This window comes from Stenella coeruleoalba, assembly GCF_951394435.1.
Source record: "Stenella coeruleoalba genome assembly, chromosome: 7".
NCBI lineage: Eukaryota > Metazoa > Chordata > Mammalia > Artiodactyla > Delphinidae > Stenella > Stenella coeruleoalba.
Window position 1 is genome coordinate 82,144,170 of NC_137153.1, and position 4,673 is coordinate 82,148,842.

Below are 4,673 nucleotides of genomic sequence, written 5' to 3' on the forward strand. Positions count from 1 at the left end.
CACTGCCTCCATGATACCCTTCAAAACAGTCCAAATCCCCCAGTCTTTACGTCCTCCCAATACACATGAAACAAAATACATATGAAACGAAAGTATGCTGAAAAAAATTTTTAACTCCCTCAAAAGCATTACCTTCTTAACACTATCATTCACTTCATAAGTAAACTTCCAGAAATTCGCCTCCACTCTTTCATCTGCCGTTTAGTCTTTAACCATTGTCCTATGTCTTCCACCTCCTTACTTTTAATGAGAATACCTTCCCAAGATCATTACAAAGTCTTTGTTGCCAAATCCAGAGGACTCATTTCATTCTTTGTTACACTTGACTCTCGGGACTATTTTAAACTCTCAGTTACTCCCTTTCAACACCTGGTACACCTTTCTGAGCCCTATTCCTCCTCCTTCACCTGCTTAATTCCTACATTATCCTCGGAACTTAGCTTAAATGTCATCTCTTCCAGAAGCCTTCCTTAACTCAACACAAGTGAATTATGTGTCCATCCTATGCGTGTATGTTGAACCCTTTACTTATCCTTACAGATCATCCTGTATTGTAATTCCTGATTACTTCCTTTAAGTGAATGACTGTATAAGTACAGATGGAACCACACCACCATTCTCTCATCACATCTATACCCCAAGTGCTTTTGACCTCCCTGTGGTCATCAGGAAAATGTGGTGAAGGTTCCCACTAGAGTCATGGGACTAGATAGCAAGTCAGCTCTGAGACATCTCATAAGAATAGGCTTTCAGAGAAGTTTTTAATAGGTCAAACTCCTCTGTTTTGCAATATTGTGACCCCCATCACCGTAATGACATCCTTCCAATTATGAGCAATGGGGACCATTAACTGGAGGGATAACTTGGAGATGTCTGAACTCATAATACTTGTCTAGTGATCTCATCTTCTCCTATAGGTCCTTCCTGTGCATTGGTGTGCATCACCAACCAATCAACACCTGAAAGCTCCCTTCAGGGTCAAAACCATCCCAGTAACTTGGCCCCAGGAATATTCTGAGCCATCTTCTTCCACAATATTCACCCCTAATATTCATTAAATTACATATATCTTACATATCAAATACAAGAAAAGCAAAGCATCCCAATTCTATCAAATCATAGTATAAATCTATAAAATATTTAAGGCCAAAGGCAAGAGAGGTCAGCAGGTGGCATATTAACCATCATGAAGTAATTCAGGGACCTTTTCCGGGAACAAAAAGGATAAAAGAGTGCAGTGTAAACAGTGAAATTTCGGTTCCAGATTACCACCGAAAACCCATTGGCTCTGGAGTTCTGTTCCCACCATATATTCATATTCCATAGTAGAAGAAAGGAAGGAAGGATGAGAGGAAAGAACAAAGGTAAGTGGGAATGGAAAAAACAAGAGAAAGAAGGAAGAAAGGGAATAAAATTTGGTCCTTGCTCTCAGTGAGCTCATAGTCTAATGATAAGGGAATATGTATTATGACAACTGCTAACCCAAAAATATGAGCAAGATGCTAAGAAGATCTTCATTAAGAAATTAAGGAAACAATCAAAATAGAAAGCTATATCTGGGGTCATGAGAGCAAGCACCCATTTAGAAACACCTGGCAAAAATGTTATCTCCTTCTGCCAATGCTCACTTCTTCAGCACCCAGGAAGAGGCTGAGGGAAAGGACTTTGGAGTCAGCCACACCTGGATCACAGTCCCTTTGTCTGCTGCCTACCTATGTGATCTGGGGCAAGTGGCATCCCTGCCCTGTGTCTCCATTTCCTGTATGACACCGCCTACCTCACAGGTTCACTGTGAGGGTTCTGTGAGATACGGAGAATGAAATGCTCAGCACTGTGTCTCCTGTTGTGTTTCCTTTGGCGTTTGTTTTAACCAAAACTCATTAGGATAAAATGGACGGGAGAAGTCCCCACATAGACTATGACTGTGGAGATTGCCCCATGCAGGTAGAAACATTACTTTGATGGTGGCTAGCGCATCGTTTCTGTAGAGACTAATGTGTGCAATCTTCCTTCAGGCTCTGGCTCCACACTTACTAAGAGATGTGGAAGAAGATATGAGTTTGGCTGAGCATAAAGAAAATTTGAGGATGCTTCATGGCATTTAATTACTTCCGTGCATGTCAGAACTTGCATGACCACGAGGTAGAGAAGAAGACTAATGCTGTGGAAAATCTAGCAGATATACATTTTATTTTGTTCATCATTAATAGATAAGGGTAGATAAGTTTCTCTGACATTTTACAGAGTCTTGTTTTCAGTTGCGCAGAAGCAGCTGACCTCAGGAAAAAGTAGATTATAAAACTACCCACGGTATCTGAAATTCTATTGAGTTTGTGAAAACAAGGACCAAAAATGGTCCTTATTAAAACATAAATGTCCATCGGGGAATAAATACTTTAAGCTGTTATCAGTCATTTGTACCTTAGGATTAATGAATGTCAGGGTCTGTCCTGAGAATATGTTTTGATAAGTCAGGCAGAGAAGAGGAAGCACCCGGTCACTAAATTCCTGAAAGTATGAGGACAAAAAGTTACCCAAGGGAAAAGGGATTTTAACCCAGGAATCTGAGTGCAGTAAACAATTACTTCGAACACTTCATCACTGTACCTTGCAGCAGGCCTACTTAGAGGCAACAGATGGAGTATTTTTTTAAATTGAAGTATAGTTGATTTACAACGTTGAGTTAGTTTCTGGTGTACAGCAAAGTGATTCAGTTATACATATGCATACACACATATATATATGTGTGTGTGTGTGTGTGTGTGTTCTTTTTCATGTTCTTTTCCATTATAGTTTATTACAGGATATTGAATATAGTTCCCTGTGCTATACAGTCGGTTCTTATTGTTCATTTACTTTATATATAGTAGTTTATATCTGCTAATTCCAAACTCCTAATTTATCCCTTCCCCACCCCTTTCCATCTTTGGTAACCCTAAGTTTGTCTTCTATGTCTGTGGATCTGTTTCTGTTTTGTATATAATTTCATTTGTATCATTTTTTAGATTCCACATATAAGTGATATCATAGGATATTTGACTTACTTCACTTTGTATGATAATCTCTAGGTCCCTTCATGTTGCTACAAATGGCATTATTTCATTCTTTTTCATGGCTGAGTAGTATTCCATTGTATATATGTGTACTGCATCTTCTTTATCCTTTCCTCTGTCGATGGACACTTAGGTTGCTTCTGTGTCTTGGCTATTGTAAATAGTGCTGCTATGAACAGAGGGGTGTATGTATCTTTTCGAATTAGAGTTTTCTCTGGTTATATTCCCAGGAGTGGGATTGCTAGATCATATGGCAACTTTATCTTTAGATTCTTAAGGAAAGTCCATACTGTTTTCCATAGTGGCTGCACCAATTTACATTCCCACCAACAGTGTAGGAGGGCTTCCTTTTCTCCACACCCTCTACAGCATTTGTTATTTGTAGACTTTTAAGTGATGGCCATTCTGACCGGTGTGAGGTTATACCTCATTGTAGTGTTCATTTACATTTCTCTAATAGTTAGCAATGTTGAACATCTTTTCACTTGTCTATTGACCATCTGTGTGTTTTCTTTGGAGTAATGTCTATTTACATCTTCTGTCCATTTTTTGACTGGGTTGTTTGGGGTTTTTGTTGTTGTTATTTAGTTGCATGAGCTGTTTGTATATTTTGCAAATTAAGTCCTTGTCGGTATTTTTTAACAAATGTGCTATGCATAATCTCAGTTTAAACGTGCATTATTTTGAGAATGTCGGAGGGAAAGTTCCTGAAGCATTTTGAGTCCCTGGAGAAAGAAAAGAATGTGACAGATAGATAGATTGATTTTCCCATTAAAAATAGATTGTATTTTTAATGTGTTGGCAATTTAGTGACTAATCTTTTGCTCAGTATTAATACTCAGGCAGATTGTTTATTCATTTAGATTGCAAACTTTACAATGAAAATCTCAGCAATATTCTGCTAATGTTTATCTGAGCTTAAGCCTCATTGCCCTACGAAATAAACTTATTGCCAAATGAAAAACAAAACATTTCTGAAATTTAGATTTTGTTTGTTACCTTACTACTACATATCTATATCATATAACTCTTTATATATAAGCCTGAATATGTTTCATGGCAGAGTTCTTCTCCTAATATGCTCAAGTGGTACCCACACAAAGCAGCGTGTTTGGTGGGAAGGAAGACAAATTTAAAGTCGAACATTTTGGATGACTCCTCTCCCAACTCTGGAGCAGATTTAACGTATCTATCTGTGCTTTGCTTTTCTCTCTGTGAAACTAAGATAATAGTAATGCCTACCCACAGGCACTGTGAGGTCTTGCGCTATAAGTGTTTGCTGAGACAATGCATGTGTCTGCTTTGTAGACTCCAATTCGCTATATTTTTAGTTTTATGAATGTTTTCTATATTATGTAGAGACACAGATAAAAAGCATAGGTCTTTATGTACAGGTGTAAAGCTTGGTCTCTAAATCCTACATGTAAAAAAAAATCAACTCTACATGTAAAAAAACATGTCACAAAATTTCCTATGTTCATATTTAAAAGATGGTCATTAAATACTTCCCTGGGTACATATATAAAATATTCATAAAACCAAAAGTAAGATCAAAGAAATGATTGCTTCAGCCCTCAATTCCTCAAATAAAATATCAGGCTTCAGCTCCCTGGCACATCG